Here is a 23,040-nt window from a genome sequence, read left to right as displayed (position 1 = left end):
GTTGATGGTGATGCATCATCTGTCAAACTATCAGTGCCAGGACATGGACCACTGGTCTCATGCGGCTGCAGACACCCCACAGTCTTTATGGCGGGGGGGGGGGGTGTTGCCTCTGGACTGCCGGCCTGTCGGGCCATTTCACAGAATGTTTTATTAACCTTGCATAGCTAAGTGCTGATTATGTGTGCAGGAGATAGTCAGAATGTGTGAGCGTCATGGTGAAGCTTATCCAAATTACTCTAATGGCTCGGTAATCAAGACATCTGCACACGAGTAAACAGGCCTCAGCCATGCCTGTATGGTTATTGGCGGCACATCATCAGGCTTTTACATTTTGGAACCACATCAAATTCTGGCTCACTGCAAAGCCGGCAGTGAGTGAACTCTAGACACGTGTTTTGAATAACAGAGCTTTAAAAAATCAGTGGATAACAGGTTGTTTAGAGTCTGACGTTGACACAAACACTACTCATGAAAAGAAACAATATTCTATTTCTATTTCTTAATGAATAAATCTACAATTAAAAAAAGGTAATTGAAAAATTTCCACCAAAAACCAGCACCCAACGTGATTCTAACACCAGCCTCTGTTCACAGGTGCTTGGGCAACAAGGTTACAGAGATAAACAGGTTTTAAGATGCATGCTGCCTGTGTGAGCCTCTTCACAAATCTCCAACCTCTTTGTTATGACTAAACTGGGAGGCAAGGACCTGCCAGTGCAGTAGCAGACAGGAGATTATGACCTGAATCAAAAAGCAGATTACTGGATTCTGTGTGTGTGTGTGTGTGTGTGTGTGTGTGTGTGTGTGTGTGTGTGTGTGTGTGTGTGTGTGTGTGCGTGTGTGTGTGTGTGTGTGTGTGTGTGTGTGTGCGTGGGTGTGTTTGTGTGTTTTGCACCCCACTACGTATCTTCTTATTTACCAAATATGTTAAAGCATATGCACTTTGTAAATTTTGTCAGCCTCCTCTATCAGTAATTCAATTCACACAAAAGCAACCACTTCAAATATCACACACTCCCCCTGAAGTGTCTCTTTAAAGCTCGGTAAGCAGATGCAGAATAATCCTCAGGTCCTGATAGGATGTGATCCAGCAGATACGTGTCACCCATAAGCCTGCACTGCACCTTGTGGGTGCCTCAGCCCCCCCCCCCCCCCCCCCCCCCTCGGATTGTGAATTTGTGTGCTGATGCCGTTGTGTCGCAGACTCGTCTCTACAATCATCCCCAAGTGATCAGCAGAGATGATATCGAGGGAAGCTTCGCGGGGAGCCGCTTACAACAAGTTTTTCAACAATAACCGTGTGAGAACGCAGACGCACCTCAAATTCAATATTTCGATATTGTGATAATTCAAATCCACTGACCAAGAAAAAATGATTGTGCTATGAGAGCTTATTAAAAACTGTCCGTTATAACCACCCTGGTATTATTCGGACACTTCTGACTATTATTTCTGTCAATTATAACATCACACATCACAAATATTCCATTTTCACATGTCAGAGCAGGAAACACTCAGAGGTGTCAATAACACTGATGACAAGTGTGTCCCATTTAGATTATCAAAGGGTCCTGCTATTGTAAATACCAGTGTGCTGGACTGATTGACTGGGACGTTTACTGGAACTGAGCATGATGAGTGAAATTGGAATGACTGTTTGAACTCTAGTGGTATTGAGGTTTCATAAAGAGAAAGGCTTAAAAGGAATGGATGAGCTCTAAAACCACTGGATCTTCAATTTCCCATAATGCAACTCAAGAGCATCAGTTATAAAATATAGTCAGAGCCACAGAGGACATTTATTCATCTGTATTTGAAGGAGATAACAGATACATGTAAAATGGGTTGTGTGCCCCTTTAAACAGAATATAATTTATAAACCCACATTTACAAGTTTACTAACACAGGACAAAAAGAGGGAGTAAAAGGTTGGAATTGGAAATAAAATAAAAGCTTGAACATGTTGATGACTTTTCAACTCTGGCAAATACCCTAAAGATGCTTAAGCTGTTTAGCAGGGGCAACCAAGAAATAATTCATCTTTTAATTGAAATAAACTTTGGACCAGGACTCATTATGAGACCAGTGTAACCACTGCTGTTAGACCTGGTGCTGCTCTCAAGTGTTGGGCTTTCCAATCCGCGCCCCTGAGCTCGTGCTATAGGAACGGCTGATGTTATTCACTGACTGTATCACTGTGGATCACTATGAATAACGGAAGTCTCTGTGCTACTGTCAGAGCTGGCAGACAGATGAACAGGATGTGGAGACTGACTGCTGCTGACTCAGCCGAAGATAAAGAGAAGGAAACAGCAGGATTTATAACAATGTGTGGGTTTAGAAATTAACCAGCCTGTTTGTAAATGGCGTGTCATTTTCAGAGGAGCGTTTATTTCAAGTTGTAAAAAAACCCCAAAGGAAATGGGATGTGAATTGATCAACATAACAATCTCTGCCTCACATGGATAGCAGATCGATATTCTACAACTGCAAATATTATCGTAAATATAAATTGAAAAATAAATTTCCACATCTGCAAAAGCGCATGTGTTAACATCCATATTCCTGCTAAGAAAATGAGGTGACACGAAGAGACGCTCATATGTTTTCCATCTGCTATGTCCTTGGCTTGTCCTGGGCGGAGAGAAGAGATTTTCCCCCATTTGTTACTCGCGAGACAGCGACTGGCTGTGACTACAGCAGAATTTAAAACAGTAAATAAGGAGGTAATGGGCTTTGAGCCTACTGTCATCTCCAGTCTAGCTCTGGCTATCACCCAGGATATTAGCAGATAAATCTGAATGGCTTCCATCTGAAGCAGTGCACACTTGTTATTGATCAGACGTCCCTGTGCGGAGCAGGGGGGGGGGAGAGGAGCAGAGTTTATTAATTAGGGATTGACAGCCAATTCCCTCTTCTTATTCACAGACGGACAGCTAGGGAATCCTGATGAGCTGTGCCCTCTGTGTATTTGTCAAGCCCGAGCTCCGTGCTGCCTGCAAACACAATACCACTGCGGCGACAAGAATACACAGGGGGATTTGAACCGATGACCCTGTTCAGTGTTCATGTGGTGTAAACCTGAACACAATGAGAGATCAGTTGGTTATTCATGTGTAAAATGTACAACCAACCCCCAGCTCGGATTTTCATTTTCTCAGCCTTTAGTCAGAATAATCCCCTGAATGAGTTTCCACTTGCAGTGTCTGATTTACTTTTCAGATATTGAGATTCTAAATGTTCGAGTAGGTTTGTTGATACATTCTTCTAATACATGCCTGCCTCAAATAAAAACCTGTTACCTTACTTTCCACTATCGGAAAAAATATGATGATTAAGAAATTGGACTTTAATGAGTAGTCGGCATAAACTGGAACCCGCTCAACCGAGCACCATCCTGGAACTGGTCTTTGTTGTTTTTACAGCAGGGAAAATCCATTGTTCATGATACTCCCACCAACAAATGCCAGATAGACACCATGAGCAACTATGTGGTGAATTTAATGAAGCTTTTAGTAATTAAGAGCCTGATATTTTACTTGGCAGGTGGTGGAGACCAAAAACAGTGCTCAGTGTAGTGTGAATATTGGATAGACAGATACACAACTCCACACTATAGTGGCTGCTCAGTAATGACTCGCTGTGTAAATAAGCGACAGTTAGCAAACAAGATCCCCAATTCAAATTAAAGGTGGAGTACACAATTCTAATTCTATTTGAATTAAGTAGCTATCTTCAAGTGGTCTTCAATACAGCATTCGGAAGATTACAGTATATGATAAAGCATGATATATGTATCGGGGCGTGGATACAAAAACAAGATGGCGCTGGACGAAATGCCAAAAATGTCTGTTTACAAACCAATGGGTGACGTCACTGTGTGTTGCAACTTGTGCTGCTCCCAACTAGCTGGCAAACTTGTACGCTGCTGTGCCATTGTAACCAGTTACCTTAATTACTTGCCCGTGGACTTATGGTTTGCCAGTATTTGTTGTTGGTGTGATGATAGCTATAGGAGCATTGTAAGTGCTGCTGCCTGCAGCTGCTGTGTTTGCTTCAGGAAACACAAGTATCTTTTCTGTACTTAGCCGGGCCTTTATATTAAGAAAAGTAACATTTGCTGTAACTATGACCCTCAGAAACCAGCCAATATTTTATTTTATGAATGATTAAGTCTCCCAGAAATGAAATACCACGAATTTTACTATATACAGTAAACCTTCTCCTTTGACTTTGAAAAATAATCCAGTGCACACACACACACACACACACACACACACACACACACACACACACACACACACACACACACACACACCAATCCCTCAGTTACATCATCAGTGGATGGTGATGTTGCTCTGAGTCCACAGGGCGTCTTATCAATCACTGAGTGTGGTTGGACGGGAGGAGATGTGATAATTGTCCCTTCCTGTATCTAGTACACTATCATAAGCTAATCCTGAGAGAGACCGCCCCCCCCGGGAGGATTCGTTCTGTCGTCACACTGCTCCACATTCCCTTTCATCTGAACTGGAGGCTAAATTTATCCCATTTTCCCCCATTTAACATTTGGAGGATTTGTAATCATTATTCAACCTGAGATTTCCTGAGCAGCTTCCAATTAACCCGGCTCCCCTCTGTCTTTGACCTCATCAGTACGCTACTGAACTCATGTGGTCACCAGGGCCCGCCGCCGTATCATAAACTGTACGGACAGATAAAGATTAAGGTAATGAAGGTAAATTTGTGTTGAAACATGTTGATGTATGATCAACGTGTTGCATTGGTTCCTCGGTGTTCACAGTGTATCTGTGTGTGTGTGTGGTTGTGTGTGAGCCTGTGTGTGAGCGTGTGCGTAATCGAGCTGAGCGAGGTCTCGAGGTAATTCAGCCTTGTCTTGACTTTATTCGTGAGTGTATCTAAATTCAGCCCTGCCTCTGTCCACTTCTCTCTATACCCCCGTCTCTGATGTGTTGAATCTCATTACTCTGTGTGTGTGAGTGTGTGTGTGTCGTGTCGTGTGTATGCTGCATGTGTGTCTGCAGATTGTAATGCCTTAGCTTGCTCCTCCCACAGGAGTGCCCGTCTAAACTAAGCAGCGTGATGATGATGCTCTCTGTGAGCTGACACAACCCATTTGGTGAGGAGGAGCAGATCTAAACCAGTGCTGCTCATTTACAGTATGTGGAGGGTGGGGGGGGGGGGTGCAGCAGTGGTAGAAAGAGAAAGAGGACACGACTTGAGCATCATCTGTTGAACCTTAAGTGCAGCTTAAATGCAACATTGGTTATAATATCAGGCCCCTCACATCCTTAAAAAGCCTTGATAATTGAACGTGTGCTTTTTAAAAATAAATCATAATATTTATTTCAAACGTACACTTCCGTGAAGCCCAAAAAATATTAGGACTTTCCAAAAAAGGGAAATTTAACTTCACTAAACTGAAAAAAGTTAAGATGGAAATTTTATTATATATCTAAAAAAAAAGTTCAATGTGTTTGTATGAAAACATTTATTGTCAAGCTGTGTTCATTATATACAATAGATTTAATATGAGATCTTTTTTTCTCAATTTATCGTGCAGCATTTTAATGTGAGCTAATTCCAACATCCTGCTCAGTAACCGTTTGTTTGATGTGTGAAAGTGTTTTATTTTTAATAATGTGTTGACAGAGATGTATTGTATATGGATATATTTTGTTGCGATATGTATGTCAATAAAAAGAAAACTACTTTCTATATTATCTTGGTGAAGATAAAAATGACTGAACATCTTAAAGCCTTGGTGAAACAGACGTATGCTTTTCCACATTTTTGTAAGATTCCAATCAAAACACAAAGTGGCATCTCCAGCAGCCAGTACAGAGGCTGTTTGCCCCTGTGCCACATTTGACAGAAGTTAGCAGCCCAACATGGAAAGCTATGAGGATAGTGTCCGGTCCCCAACTTCACCTTCACCGGCAGATAGCACCAAAGAATCTGTCAGGGATGAAACAGAGGAAGAGGATGACCTTGATCAGATCTTTCTTGGAATGAGGCCGTATGTGTTCAATCAAAAATCTCCAGCGGACAGTCTTTGCCATCAATGCTTCTCAGGTTGTTGCTCGGATGTATTACTCATAAAAAGTTATAGTCACAGGGATGGAGATAAAAATAAAAATAAATCATTATCGTTGGATGTAAAATGACTAAGTGCCAGGATGACTCATCTAGCACTTGTTCAGGAAAAGACAGACAATATGATATTGTTGTTTATTTGGCAAAAAAACAAGAGGTAAATGAACAATTAACACAGTAACAGTTACACTTCATTTCATGAGATCTCTCAGAATTCTTCCTCATTGTTCCGATGTTTCACTGAAGCTATTTTTCTTCAGATAAGTGGCAATATTTGTTATCACTGGCACTGCAAACTGACTGTGTTTATTGTTGTAATGAGTCATATTAAACACCCAGCTGAGCAAACAACAATTATAATGAGGCAAAATCACTTCCAGGATCAAGATCAGGGACTTGAGAGTGTTACATTGACTTTAATTGTTGCAATTTACTAATGTATACTTGCTGCAAATCTGGTTTAACCTACATCAATGAAGTTAGGCCAACTGAACCGACTTAAATGGGCAGTTTGTCCGCACATAGTTTGACGTATGTGAGGAATCAGTTTTCAATAAGAAATTAATGATAATAACATTTTTACATGCATTTTAACTGAGTCATGGTTTAAAAAATCATTTTAAGTCTTGGAACTGTCCCTCTAATACAGAATATATTCTTAATCCAAATAAGTGATGTTTTACAACAATAAGCTACCTAACTGTTAAATGACCTAAATGACACCTGTGCATATATCTGTGTGTGTGTGTGTGTGTGTGTGTGTGTGTGTGTGTGTGTGTGTGTGTGTGTATGTTTGTTTGTGTTAATATTTGTTTTCTAGGTCTCTAGGTGTGAATGCAGTGATTGCTTCTTAATTTGCACTCATTAAAGGAATTCGCTACAATTCTATTCCAATTTAAAATGTACTTCAAATCAATCCTAGAGGTGCCCTGTGGAACACATTTTCCAACATGTTCAAAACAGTTTATGCATTTATCTATTTGTAAATTCTTTTATTTTCATATTTTTTTAAAAGCCTGCAATTTTTTGATCCTGGCAATTTCCCCTGCATTTTCCTGATGTGTTATTGACACCTGTAGATCGACTGGATGAGTGTGAAACCAGTTGCAGGATGTTTCAGGTCTCCTGTCTCCACGTGTGTGTCTTTGTACACATGAATGACAAGATGCAGGTGTCCTCACATAGTAGGACAATGGTTAAAAACTCCACGGGGTCCCATTAAGTAATTATAACACAGCTAATATTGATAATGAACTCCTGACGATCTCTAAGAGAGACTCTAGTCTTTCAAATTAACAGAAATTAAACATAGCACAATTGAAGAGCACAGAGTTGAATTAAAATAAGATTACTGGTCTTGTTTATGTATTATTTACTATTCTTAACAGCACAATAAATCATTTCCCCATTTTGTAGCTCTGCAAGTATTCAACTGTTATACCTTCATATCACAGATTAAAAGAGCACTCTTAATTCCTGCTGTCGCCACGTTCACTGTGCCAATGAATGGCTCCGGCACCTTTGAAGGCGCAGCTGAACAGCCCCCACTTGAGTACAAATGACCAAATCACCACACAACTGCTGCTTCATTGTGTTCATAATTGTAATCCCCTGGACCCATGAAAGGGGCGAACCACGCCGGTTAATTAAAACTGCAATCAAATTTACCCCTTAAACTGGCTGCAGAAAGGGACCTCGTTCAATTAAATCATGCATCGCTCTCCTTTCAATAACACACAAACACGTGAGGGGGATGGAGCCGTGCAAATCCACGCCGCTTGTTGATTGCCTCCTACAGTTGGGATTTTTTTTTAATTTGGTAAACAGTGGGTGAGGTGGCACTCGAGGTGCTGCTGAGTCAGGGGAACCGAGTGGATTAAAGATCCTTCCACTGGCCTTTCACTGGCACTTGTCATGCACTTAATTTGATGCTGTAATTAACTGCTGGAATCTCAAGGCGTCTACTGCATGTGTGTACACAGGATGCTTTGCAGATAGATGCAGAGCCGAGGCTGTTAGCATGAGGAAGCTGAGCGCTGCAGAAAGCCTTCTCCTGTTTCTCTCTCAGCCGCTACACGACAGAGGATGATCCCGAAGCCCTCTGAAGGCCTAATGGTGTACAACCAGGCTGTGTCAGTGTGTGTGTGTGTGTGTGCCCTCATTTACATTTGTGTGAAAGTAACTATATTGATTTTAGGAATAACTTTTGTACGTTTCCAGCCATACTTTGCACAGCAGATGTTGTTAACCATCATTTCCGTGTTTGTTTCCTTTACTGAGTGAATATATCGCAAGGACCAAGTTATAGGTTAATGTGTTATTTGTACTTATATACACACACCATAGACTGTATATATACATTAGATGGAAAACGTGACAGCTCCATAAATGTGAAGACATATCACCTTGATTACACCCTGGCGGCTGGCTGCGGTGGAGGCCATAAACTGTGCCTCCTCCATGTTAGTGGACGGGATATGGACCAAACTAAAAGTTCCAAGTACCCTTCAAAAAACTTCTTGAATATGGTCTCTGTTATTTGAGGTATTTCTTATCACACTGATACTATATGTTTTAGTTTTCAAAGATGTTTGATGCTATAATTATAAAAATATTGTAAAAGAAACATTATCACCTACTTTACAGACTCCAAATGACATCAAAAGCACAAGGTTGCGGAACCTGTCCATCCATCCATCCATCCATTATCTATACTGCTAACCTTTTGAGGATCGAGGCGGGAGTTGGAGGGAGCAAATCCCAGCTGACATTGGGCGAGAGGCCAAGTTCGACCCGGACATGTCACCAGCGGATCACAGGGCCAACACACAGAGATAAACAACCATTCACATCCACGGTCAATTTAGCATCTCCAATTAACCGTCCCCAAATCTGCATTGTTTTTGGACTGGGGGAGAAAGCCACAACTTGCACAGTAGGTTTATAACACAGTATTAGTAATAATAATAATGTGTGTGTGTGTGTGTGTGTGTGTCTGTGTGTGTGTAAAATGACTGTTTTGTCTCCTGCTGCTGCTCCTTGGCCCAGTCATTAACGTGGGATTAGCCTCACAGAGATGGGAGTCAAGGGTCAGGGAGAAAGCGAGTCACCCGCTGCACAGTCTGGTTTCCAAGCCCTGAATTTAAACTTGATCCTTTTGTCTTACACATGTGAATAAGTAAAAAAGTTTCTCCTCACATCCCCTCAAGGGTATTTGTGAATGTGTGTCTGTGAGGATGTGCGCTGTCTGTACTGCTCTCTTGGATCTGTTGAATGCGTTTTTAATCTTTATCACAGTTGTTTTTGTGATTCCCGTAAGAGCGCGAGTTTAAAATACGCCGGAGAGTTCCAGCACGAGCTCAAACTTTAAAACGAGAGCTTGGCTGCTGTGAAGATATGGGAGTTGGGGGGGGCTGAGGCGTTTGGCTGAAGCTTCTGAAGGGGGCAGAATTTGTTTTATGAGGGTAATTGATGCTTTGCTGCAGGAGAAGAGGGCAAAGCAGGCATGAAATTGTGCAGGGGATCAGATCCGTATCAGAGCATACGGGTGAGCTGAGGGAGAACAACGGAGCCTGGCAGCCCGGGGTGGGCTGGATTAGGGGGCCGCTCGGCGCTGAGGTACAGTTAAGAGCCAATTTTATTCTCTAGCAACCCAATCAGTGGAAAAGCCCTGTATCCTATTAGAGTCAAGCAGGGGTGGAGCAGTCGTTTCAAAAAGTGTGGGGGGGTTCTAAGGGTGGGACATGAGCACCCCCCCCCCCCCCCCCCCCCCGTGACTCCACAACCTGCCAAATCAAATGAATCTGCAAATTCTTCAACATCAAACGATATTGAGTTTAAAATAGTGCAGCACCACACGCCTCTCTCCAGGAGACTGTATTCATCAGCCTCCACAACACGACAGTCTCCGACTTCCTTCTTTGTCTTTTAGAAACATGCCTTTAATATATTTTGCAGAATATATATTGTCGCAAAATTGATGGTAAATTTAGACGCAGCTAATAAGTTGCTCAGGTGGAAATGATCTATGGATCCATCACTATGACTGAACCCTTTCACATTAGACCACCTTGTAGTTCCACCTGTGTTTTACGTTAAAGAACCAAACCCTTGCAGCTTCAGGATTTTAAACATTTCACCACTGGCCATTTTGTTTTCACTTTAGTAACCTTTTAACTGAATTTGTGTGTTTGACCATAGTTGAGTTCACATCCATTAAATTCTCAATTTTTCACAAAGTCATTTGCAGTAAAGGGTCAAACGGCTTAAACTGGTTTTCCTTTGCTGGTGCAGTTTATTTAATGGGCTGTAGTTTATCCACTTTCAAACCCTGCCAAAAAGATAATTTTCCTAATGGTGTTTTTTCTTAAAAACGCAAATCAACCCTTAATCCAACTTAATTTTGATTTACTATTTATTTCTGCTCACTGAGATGGTGACGTCGGCTGCAGGCCTCTGGGATTCTCTCAATACCTGGATGTTCTCAGGTAATGTCCGATAAAGTCAGAGAATAGTGGAGCACATATACATTTCAATGAATAATATGAAAATATGATTTCTTCTCCTTAGATCAGCTGATACCTCCGAGTGCTGATGTTGCTGCATTTTCACAAATTTCTGTTCACTGGCTCGGAGTCTCCTGCATCTGAGAAGCATCAGAAAACATTGTGTGAACTGCTGGTGGAGACCTTATCTGTGAGAGGTGTTTGTGTAATGGCGCTTTTTTTTTTTTTTCCTGTGTGGTCCTGCAGCTCAACAGCGTCTGCAGCAAATAGAGGAAAAACAACTGGGAACGAGATGGGGAGAGAGAGAGGACAGGGGGACAAAGAAAACAGAGTTATGAATAGTAGGTTCTCTGCCTTATCGTGCTTTACATGCCGGCTCCTCTGCACAATGCCTTTCAGCAGGATTGCGTTACCGAGGCGTAGTCTGGAGGCAGGAATACTGAAAAAGATATATATTTTTAAATTCAGCCACATCACACTCTTTGATCCGTGTTGTTGTTTTCTTGTCATGTTGGAAAACTGTGCATCAATTCAGATTCAACTGTTCTTTTCTTTCCCACTGCACTTCTCAACCAACACACGTGGGCACACACGCACGCACGCACACAACACACATAAAGTGTCACATTTTTCTAAATACTTCCCACATCTCTACACCCACATTTCCTTCCGCACAAAGATAACAGCACATGTATAATTGCAGTGTGCAACAGTGCGCACCTTAGAGGAAATAATTACCACCATAAAAAGAGCAATTACTAACCTGGCAGAGAGTTGCAGAGGATTTTAATGCTTCTGTCAGTAATGTCTGCTCACATACCGCTCTTTGTTTTGCTTGACTAATGGTTTCTTTTGAAGGATAAACAAGCCACATTTGCCAATGCTAAAATGTTGTGTGTTTTGCACACAAATTTAGTGGTAAAACGCTGCTCGCAGGTTCTGTGACAATCCGAGAGAGAGCAGTGAATGCTGGGAGGAGAAACAGGGCTGAAGGTTAAAATGGGTTTCAATCATGTAATCAAACGTTAAAGAGCGTAATAAGAATTGACTGCCGAGAGCAGCCTGCATCAGTTCAATACTTAATATCCAGTTTTGTTTTGCCTCTGTCACATTGATCCATTTTGTCTGTTGTGAATAAACGCTGACAAAAGTGAATGTCGGGATCCGACAGTTATTCGTTTTCTTCTTGGATGTCAGTGAGTGAGTGAGTGAAGCCCCTTTTCCCATTGGTCAAAAAAACACACTTCCATTTGTCTTGTGTCTGCAATCATCATTGATGGAAACTATGCACTCATTTCTTCTAATTATTATTATTTAGGCCGTCTGGATGCTGACACTGCACCTTTACTGGCACGATGTAATGACACACATTGAGCAGGCTACATCTAGAGGTGGGGTACATCCTGGACAGGTTCCCAGGCAATAAACCACCATTCATACTTACATTCACACCTATGGACAATTTAGAGTCACCAATTGAACTAATGCCATCTGCATGTCTGTGGACTGGGGGAGGAAGCTGGAGAAAACCAACAGGGACGAACGCATAACGTGCAAACTCCACACAAAGGCCTCGGCTTCGTAGAAAATAAAACGATCCATTAAGGAGCACGGCCACGCACACACACCATTAATGAAAAGGGGAAATAACCACGGAAACTTCATTTTTAAATACTACCGGCAAATCACTCTGATGGACAATTAATCACAAAGTGTTCCCTTCCTGCTCCAGACTATACGATCATCTATCAAAGCCTTCGCTCATCCTGACTAGACCACAGTATTCACCAGACATCTCACAGCTATTGTCTGTGGGCTTCAGCTGTCTGATTGATTCTCAAAGACTCTCTACTGAGGATCATAGCGTCACATCCTGAGTGTTATTACCCAGTTCTGATGAATGTAAGAGTTGAACCTCACTGTGCTCAGGCCAATGCTTTACAGGTTCAGTGTTCGAAATTTAGGTCAAAGGGATGCATTGGCAGAGACGGAACATAAAATAATCCTCATGATGTGTGTTTCATCTAAATTGAACGAATTGTTGTTTTCTTGACCCTAGAATGGGCCCCTTTAAATTTAAATACTTTATATTTACATCGGGAGCGGGTCGTCTCTACGGAGGCCTCCAGGTGTTTTACTGGTTTTAAACTGGACAAACTAAACACCTTTGGGTTTTTATTACAACTGAAAGCTTCCACCGGTTCCACCGGGGATGGTGAGGGTTATTCAGCTGCAACTTGCAACTTCACCACTAAACGTCACTAAATTCTACTCACTGAACCTTCAAAGCACATGTTTTGAAGGAGGCCGGGCTCTAAATACTACAAGGGCACGCCCATGATTCAGGGCGTGAACAGACTGAGCGCTGGGTCAGGGAGTGATCAGCCTCACTCCTGCTAACGGTTTAAGTAACACAATCTGGTGTCTAATTTCTAACAGCTGTCCGCTCTGCCAGGGGACAGGAGCAGGGGGGGGGGGGAGGGGCCAGGAACATCTCGGTGATTCATGGCCTGCGAAATGAAGATGAATATTTTATATGAACCGGCATTGAGAGGTTTCAACACAGTCCTCCAGATCAAACACAACAGCCTGGCAACCCAGTTCTCTGCTGTCTGTCTGCGAGGCTGTGACACGGTCAATTATGCGGTGGGCTGGCATGGAGCGCAGGTTTAATATGCATGAGGACTATTTGTTCTTGCTGGAAATTAATGGCACAAACTAACTGATACCTGTATTTTAATTAGTAATGACTGGATTCGTTTGCATCTGCTCTTTTTTTTTATTGTAAGAACCATTCAACGCAATGAAATATCACTTTGTCATTGCCCGGAGTAGTGTTTCATTTCATTTCAACGCATAAATGAGAACTCGAAATACATTTTTGCCTTGATTTAATGTCCCACATCCTATTAACTAATATGCAGAGCGTGTGCTGATGAATGCACGCATGTCAGTGAACATACACGCCACCCCACAGCATGTGTATGCATCCATGTCTGTTGCTTCACTAACTAGGTTTGCGGGGGTAAATTGAGTGTGTGACTGCGTATAATTCACTCTCAGAACAGCCTCATTTCCCTCTGCCCGCCTGCTTGGTCACACTGATTCAATGCACCAGTAGCAGCACAAAATCCATACCAATAAATTCCACCTCCAAGGGGTTGCATGTCCCATCAGCCGGGGGATGCCCCCTGCTAGAAACCAAACCATAGCTGGTTAACCACAAGAGGCCGGCTGCCATCCCCCCTCGGCACTGATCTCAGGGTGCTTTCACCCTTTCTTTCCATTATGGTTTTATTGTTGTGATTTCTTAAACCAGGATAGCACCTCCAGATCACATTCACCTTTACTGCCGCAGACGTGGTTGTAATATGTTGTTAAATCAAGGCAAACCCGCAAGGCTGACTGCATTGGTCATCTCATTTGGTCTGTAATGGCCGAGCGCTGTCTCCATGATTGATTCTGCTTATTTGACGCGCTTCTCCATGAGGGTCACAGGCCGGGCTTGGATCAGCCGCAGCAGTCAGACTTCAACACCCTGATGTGATGCATGAACCATTTATACAAGTAACAATCTGGATTTTATACATAACAGTCCCTTCACACGCCATTAACCTGCCCAGGGTCTTCATGTCATTATCGATTCTCAAAGGCTACATGGGCTGTAAACGTTCCTGATGCCCTTCAGAGATATCGCTCCTAATCATTCTGGGACACTCAGACGCTCAGGAAGAAAAGGCTCCACCATGCAGAGAGGAACGCGCTCTAATCTAACGCATGCCATCTTATTGTGTTCATTCATGGGTGTGTTTGTGTGTGTGTGTGTGTGTGTGTGTGTTACATGCAAAATGGCAGCTTGTTGACAAAAATAGTGCTTTTAGTGACATAGCCATGTAGCGCTTTCAGGCTGAAGACCCGCTGAGGAAAACAAAGACAGCTAAAGTGAAAGCTGAGTGGTTTAACAATCCGTCTCGACCGCTCGGCCACTTTTCAGACGGGAGCCACTGGCACTCCCCCGTCACTCGGCTGACATCCCTCAGAGCCCTCATTAGTAATCACTGATGACATTGTAGTTTAGCAAAAAATACCATCACTGCTGATTAACTGGGGTTTGCAGCAAGGGGCCAAGATTCTCCCCGGAATTTCAATTCATGTTTTCATTTTGCAAGCATGTTGAACTCTGGACACATTGTCCCACCGAGCCACTAATTCATGGTAATGAGTCCAATTTTCGCAGAGCGTGATAACAGCAGTGCCCCTGTTTATCCTCTCCTCTATGCCAGTTCGGACTTGTGTGTCATTTGCTATCATGGGTGGAGCTATGGAGGAGCTACCTGTGGTTTTAGCTCCACCAAGAAATAATCTGACATTTCACAAGCAAAATCTCCACCCTCTGGTTGCATCCAGTCCATGGAGAGTAAACAAAGATGGACGATGTGTAAGAGCAAAAATCTAAGCTGAATACAGGTGATGTTACCCTGTGCAGTAGGGGATGTGGTATGAAGCCATGTTTTCAAGGTCCCACCCATTGTCATTGTGACAAGAAAGAAAGATCTCCCCCCTCCCCCCCGCGCCACCAACGCCATTTGTGTTTAAAAATGTCTGAAGATTTGTGTTTGCCCTGTGAACTTGAATGCGTCGTGACCTTAAACTGCGAATGGCTGTTGTTTTAGGCGCGTCGTTACCTGCTGAGAAACCAGGAAAGATGGCAGAGTGCCATCCAGCTCAGGGAGAGATATACTTGATAGATTTTTATGTACAGACTATGATAGATCTCCGGAAATTTCATGCTGCCGCTTGGTCGCTAATGGACCAATAAACAGGATGATGGGCGGGAGATGGAAGACGGTCGAGTGAAAGTCTCTTTCCTCTCTGTCCGAGTGAACATGCTCGGCTGTTATCGCTTTAAATCCACGTTCCTGTTATAGACGATATGCGTTATATCTCCTATTAAGAGCTGCCGAAGCAATGACCCACCTAATAGTTAATGCGTATCTTAAGCTGCAGTTAATATCTCCACATAACATTAGCGGCACCCTTATTGGATAAAACCATTAATTTTTTGAAGTGGATGAGAATAGATGATAGCCTTGGCAGTAATGCTGAAGTCCACTTGTCATGCATTGATTCATGTTGAAAAAAGGCAGAGGGGAAACTGTCGCTTCTAATCAATGAGGTTTGACCACGCTGAGGTGTGTGCCTTTATGCTTGTGTATTGTTGTGCGAGTGTGTGAGTAACGCAGCAAATTGTCCATTTGTGGTATATCCGATGGGCTCAGGGATGTCATTAGTCACAGCGTGCTCGTTCTCATTAAATGGCCCAGTCGCCATGGCAGCCCCACAAAGGCCGGCCCCCTCCCCCCCCACCAGCACACAGAGAGTGACAGGCCAATTAGAGCAGGGCACTGTGACATGCAGTCTGCTGTGATTACACCTCCGAGGAGAGAGGAGCCAGCCACTGGTCACCATAAAGCCGGGAAGGTCCCAACAAGATCCATCTCCAAACAAACAGGATGAGCCGAGGGCCCCTGGAGGTCGTGTCGGCTCAGAGAGAGTGTGACGTCTCCATCGCTCCGATACATGTGGCACCTGCCATCAGGGCCAGTTAGCTGTGATACTGGTGGGGAGAGCGACGCAAACTACACCACCCAGAGGGCTTTGGGCACACATCAGACGCCGACAGGTTGATTGTCCTGCAATATTCTGTGTTGGACATCTTCATCGACTGTCACACACACACACACACACACACACACACACACACACACACACACACACACACTGCTTATCCTCTCAAGTCTGCATCTTCTGGAAACAATCGAAGAGTGAAGTGTGTTTTTTGAATCTCTCAGCTCTTCTCTATGATGCATTCAAGCATCATACAACTGACATCTGAGGTAGAGACGCTAAATGGGACATACAGTAACAGAGAGACCTAACTTATACATGGAAGGAAAAGTATTCAGATCCTTTACTTAAGTAAAACTACTAATTCCGCACAAAGTAAAACTCCTTCATTCAAATCCACACTTAAGTTATAGTATCAGTATCAGAAAAAATGACTTGCTTTCCACAGCAAAACAAGAGGCTTTTTAAAACTTCCATTTAGACATTTCTCAACACATGATCTTCACTTCATCCCAAACGTTCAACATCACATGGAGAAACATGGTTTATACCATCATCGGAAAAGTAACTAAAGCTTTCAGTAACTAAAGCTTTCAGACAGATGGAGTTAGTTGTAGTTAGGAAGCCGTTTAAATGCCAATACTAATGTAAAGTAAATGCACTTAGTAACTGTTCCCCACTGAAGTTACATATGTTACCTCTCTCTATTTAAGGAGTCAGTGGAGGGCGTGAGAAAGATTTAACTTACTGACAAACAAATCTTTAACACCAAATCCTCAAAATGAACTGACTACACTGAATCACACTGTCTATATGCCTATCCATCACCCCCGACCTTCAAACCCGTGCTTGCTGCATTAAGTAATTTGTCCTCAGCAGCAGCATCAATCATTTAAATACATACAGTGTTGTATGTTTACATTCAAGAGACAAATCCCTCAAGGGGAATGTATGTGTTGTCAGTCAGGAGCAAAGGAGGAAATAATACGAAACTACAGAGCTCAACAGTCCGGCAGAGATGACAGACATTTGACTTCACCACAGGAGATCACTTTTCACTCCTCCTTTCTTATTGTAAATTGATGATATTGTCTAACTCGACACGTCGCATTCACACACACACACACACACACACGCACACACACACACACAAACACAATCTTATACCACAATATATAGCACTCCTCAACTCGAACATCACACACTGACCATCAGTGCCATCAGGGGCAGTGTGGAGTTCAGAGTCTTGCCCAAGGACACAGACCCAAGTGGCTGAGCCAGGGACTGGAGAAGCAAGAGATTGAACCACAGACCTTTTAATTAGTGGACTACCCGCTCTACCCCCCGAGCCTCCACATGCCGAGAGTCGATGTTTGTTTCTATCAGGTGACACCATTTTTTACCGAACCATAATAAAGTCACTGAAAGGCCTGATGAACAAGGACAAACAACATATTTTGTTGAGTAACTTTGAGGACTTTTTGGGACTTTCATTAAATGACAGCTCAATAAAAGTGAAGCCATACTCTTGATTGCCCCCTGTTGACAGGCAGCAGTATCTTTCATAAAACCCCGCCTCCTCAATGTTAGCGGACTGGACATGGGTTTAAAGAAAAAGAGTCAAAGTACATGTCATCATTCTCAAAGATGGTTACAGTCAATTTAGGTAGTTCTGATCACACTGGTGTAAGTTTAAGTGTTCATTTGTCTGGTCAATTAGTTTTTTATACGTTTTTGATGCTTTAAAATCAGGGTTAAATGTCATGATTGACAGCCGAGACTGGCGTCCATCACCTGATCACCAATACATAAACTCAAAATGATGTCTCCAGCGCACGATGGCCGGCTCGTGTCTGGGATATTTTGGCTTCATCTCTGGATAATGGGAGGAAGTAAAAATGTGTCATCTATCTTTATTTACATCAAGAAACATCTACAGGTACAGGTTTTCCAATGCAAAGAGTAAATTTGATAGAACCGAATGTCTCTCTCAGAACACTCTCCATCAAACAGAAGAAAAAAAAAAATCTGGGATCCAGGTATGCTCACTTCCACATGGGCAGAAAATGAGTTTAGCGGCTGCGGGCCATGTCTGCTGCAAGTAGAAGAGTTAAATGCCACTTAAAGCTTTTTCTGTGAGCCACAGTGGAGGAAATAGAAAAAAAGAGGAGAAGAAAAGAACACTCCATCTGTGCAGATCGAGCCACTGGCCTCTCTCGCTGCACAGCCTTTGTGTGTCTGAGAGAATGGTTTTCTGCCTTTGACAATAAAAACCATGAGCAAAAAAAGAAACATAATTTTCTTCAGGCAATACTTTCTTCCATTGCCTGCTGATACATGCTCAGTCTTTGAAAAAGCTGGAAATTCACATTTTGGTCTGTGAATTGCATTTCTCCTTTTTACACAAACACGCCGATGGTCTTTCTTCCAGAAGGTGGACTGGGATACACGGGAGAACAGAAAAGGCTGCGACGGAGTAATGGTTTAATTGCCGGCACAGAGGAAAAGAAAGCAAAGGCGGTGATTTGGTTATGTGGTATTTATCTTGTTGTTAAATATAAGATAACCCACACAAGGCTGTAACTACCCCTTCTCACAGATACTTAAAATTCAGAGATGAGGGTAATTATTATTTAACGTTTGTGTTTACTTTTGTTTTCGATTTGCACGTTACAATTAATTCTTTGTATATTCACCATGTCAGGGAGAACAAGAAAAAACATTAAAAGGCAACATGAACATGAAACCTGCCCTTCGCCTTTATTTTCCCACTTGATCTCAGCACATTGAACATCCTGGATAAACGTCTTGGTGCTACACATGTCGGGAATTTCCAAAATAAAATGCAGCTGCACCGACTAAAACTTAATGCTAACGTCGTCTCACATGACCGCGGAACCAGTATGCTGTGGTTTACTCTCGTTCAGCATCAGTCTGAGTCCAGAGCTCTGTGCAGGTCTTCATCACCAAAAGCTACAAGTACACTGATTTCTAAAATGTGGTTGTGAGGCTGCATCTGTTCATTTTTGGGATTGAAATAAACTAAACGTCTAAACCATTAAATTCAGACTGAGAAAAACGAAGCATGTGAACAGTGGAGGTGTTGTTACATCAGGGCCCACTTGTTGAAGCCGTCCTCAATCTCTGGACAAGGTAAAACAAAACCCCCCTCCTGTGAAAGAGATGTCACTCTTTGTAGTTGTTTATCATCTCGTTGTTGTTTTGTGTGTGATGGTCTTTATCCTCGTTGTGGTTGTTTTCCATTTCATTTTGCGCTTCTTTTCTAATTTGGTTTGTGATTGCTTGGTGTCTATTTAGGATTTTTCTACTTGTCTTTCTTGTCAGTTTGCATCTCTTGTCATTTTGTCTCTCCTTTTGTTCACTTTGCACTTTTTTGCATTTCTGTGTTTGTGGTTGTCTTCCATCTCTTTTTGCTCAAGTCATGTATTTCTTCAGTCATCTTGCATCTCCATTTGATCTCTCTCTCTCTCTCTCTCTCTTTGGCCTTTTCATCGTTTCTCTCAGTTTGTTTTACGTTTTGCTCATTTGTCCTCTCTCTGTCTGTGATAATCTGGCCACCTGTCCAGAGAGAATCCCGCCTCTTGCTCGATCTCAGCTGTGATCGGCCACAGCCCCTCATTGACACTTAGGATGAGCAGGATAGATAATTGATAAATTGATAGTTAAGCTCTATGAAATTCATATAACAAATATCAATAGTAACTTAATAGATATCCTACCGGCCCATTTGGTTATTCATCCATGGGCGTATGATTAAAGTTAAGGCAGGAGAGATGCCAGTTTCCAGGATGTTAACTTTTGAGCAAAGGTGAATGAAGTTACACCGACACCCTGATATTATGCAGGACATGAAACATAATGTTTGGCTTTTTATCCACCATCTCTATAGAGGACATCTCTCTCTTTTATCTCTGATGGTTTATGTCTTTTGTTCTTTTCCTCCGAGGACAGAAAAGTGACTGAAATGTAAGATGACAGGAGAAGGTGAGTGAGAGGAGAAGAGGCTCATAGTGACTTAAGACTAAGAACTCGATAAAAAAAAAAAAATGAAAAAAAAAAAACAGATAAGAGAGAGAGAAAGCTACTCAAGCCGGTAGTGAAAGTTGTGAGAAACGTCTTTGAGAGGCAATAGAGTGATAGAGTGTTCGCCTTTGAAAATGAAAATGAAAAGTGCAAAGAGACGGAGAGAGCAGACAGTGGTTGAAGGGTTACGGGCATAGTTGGAGTCTATGTGACAGTATCAAAGCCACAGGAGCAGCAGAGAAAAGCTGTTAACGGGGAGCTCACCGTGCCGTAATCGATTGTGAACAGTGCCGCAGAGCACAGCCAATCACAAGGGCTCCTGGAGACTTCTCTGGGTTAGAGCACTTACACGCTGTCTGCCGCCTGATCACGGACACGACGCAGGGAGAAGAGAGTGAAAAAGACAGAGGGAGAGAGAGAGAGAGAGAGAGAGGGGCGAAGAAAAAACAAGGAGATGAGGGGAGGAAGGGTGGTGTTAGAGCGGGACCAGCAGATTTTTGCTTCTTCATCTTCGTGACCTTGAGAGCTCTTGTTAGGGGGACGCATGCTGGAGAGAATATGCATCAAGTGTGTTTGTCCATCTGTGTGTGTGTGTGTCTCTGCCTGATTGGCTCTCAGCTGTCTCTCCTCGGCTTCGCATGACAATATGTTATCCGCATGACCTCTGCAGGCATGTCACATGGCATCAAAGGGAGATTTGAACACAGTAACGTCACATGGCGTTTTGTGAGGAGCTCCTTGAACGGACAAATCCCTCTGACATGTAACTTCTTGCTCCTGTTTCCATGTCACTGTCTGCACTCGTCAAAAAAGAAATGAAACCAATGAAAATGAGAAGAAGCTCAATTTATCTTATTCTATCATATTTTCATTGATTTGTCTGATCTTGCTTTTCTGGTTGTTGACTCTGTAACTGCCTCTTTAGTTGGAACGACTCAGCAATTCACCGACTGATGTGACTGATACAGAATTAACCGATCTTTGTGATGACTCTGGGAATCATTTTCATGCAGCTCAGTTTTCAGTCTGATTAACTTCTGCCGGCTGTAATTGGAAATGTACAAATGAGTGTCCCGGCATCTAAAAATGACGCAGTAAATTGGCACTTTCTGTTTATTTGCAGTGTGTTACAGTGAGATCTGATGCTCTGACTGTGACCTGACACAGCTAACGTAGGAACACGCTGTTCATATTCCTGAAAACCAGGAGCTTGCTCAAGCACTTATGTCTAAAATCGTTTCAAATACAATTTATTGAGAATAAACATACTCTTAAATGGTTTTTTTTCAGGTTAATCAGGACAGAACAATCTACAGGGTCAACGAATTGAACTTGAATAGGACTGAATCGTCTGATAAAAAGTTTGAAATACTGCAGATTTTTGAAGCCCTAGAAAAAACTTTACCCAAAGACATTTCACAGGAATTTAAAAGTTCCAAAAAATGCATTGAATCAAATCTACTGTATCTATCCAATCTATCTAATAATAACACTTTTACTTCCAACTGAGGAATAAATGAAAGGTAAAAGAAAAAAGCTCCTTCTCTTTGTTCCCATTAAAAGCACAACTGCAGCATTTGATTTGCCTGATGAAAAAGAATAAAATGATACAATAATTCCTAGTTAACTTGTTAAATTGGATCCAGGCTGGACAAGTGGATTTGCATTTCATAGTCCAACCGCTCGGACATTATCTGGCTGCTTATCACTCTCATGCTCCGGGTCATTTGGTTGTGTTGTGTGTACATCGCTGACGGTTTTACCTATTGTACGCGGAGTTGAGCGTGTGTCACATTCTGCTGCTCGTACCTGTGAGGAGTGACATCCTGGATTCTTCCCGTCGGATCCAGTTTGTGATAATCTGCTCCGACTGTCGAGTCGATGACAGAAAGTGTCTGTTGCTCCGTTGCCGTGTGCCAAATGTGATGAGAGATATTGGTAATGAGCAGGAGAGATATGCTCAAACTCTAATTGACAAGGGGATGTATCTAGTGAGCATACGTGGCTTTTCACTCAGTGTTTGCTAGCTTCATACAATACTGTCAGTAGCACATTATTCTCTGTATATAGGCTTCTATGTCAGTCGTTTTTTGCTTGCTGCTACTGTTTTTATGCTGCTACGAGTTTTACTGTTTTTCTCTACATGCTTAGATGCTTCTTTATTTTAGCAATTTTATAAATCTGCATTTTACTGGACAGAGTATTTGCCTGTAGGATAGTATAATGACAATAAAGATCTTTTCAATTGTTCAGGTTTCAAGTTCTTGAATTTCCATTTATACCCGGCTATTTACAAATGTTATGCTTTTAATCACACATTAAAGTGGGTGGTTTGATAAGGTGCACAGGCGTTTGTTTTATTCAGTGATTTTATTTATTATTTCAGATTAAATACTGCTGTAATGTTATACCCTTCTGAGAAGAAACTTGATCTCCTCATCTTCATTTCTGTGTCCTGACTAGTACATGATCCCGTTTACTGCCAAAACCTAGATGAACTAAGCTTTGCATAAGAACCCCAGGAACACCAGCTAAGAATAATGGACAACTTGATCGTCATAGAGATTTTTCTTCAGCTTGAGAGCAAGATACAGTTGTGTATCATCAGCATAGAGGAGCATGTTTTTAAGAAAAAGACGTCTAATTCACATCAGTACAAAGTAAATTACTTTTTGGGACAGTTCCAGGTGTAAATGGAGGTTTTTGGGTTTAAAGACAACATTTAGTCCGACCTGACATAGTA

This window comes from Pleuronectes platessa, chromosome 2, assembly GCF_947347685.1.
Source record: "Pleuronectes platessa chromosome 2, fPlePla1.1, whole genome shotgun sequence".
NCBI lineage: Eukaryota > Metazoa > Chordata > Actinopteri > Pleuronectiformes > Pleuronectidae > Pleuronectes > Pleuronectes platessa.
The sequence above is the reverse complement of the archived record's forward strand: the minus strand, read 5'-3'. Positions refer to the sequence as shown.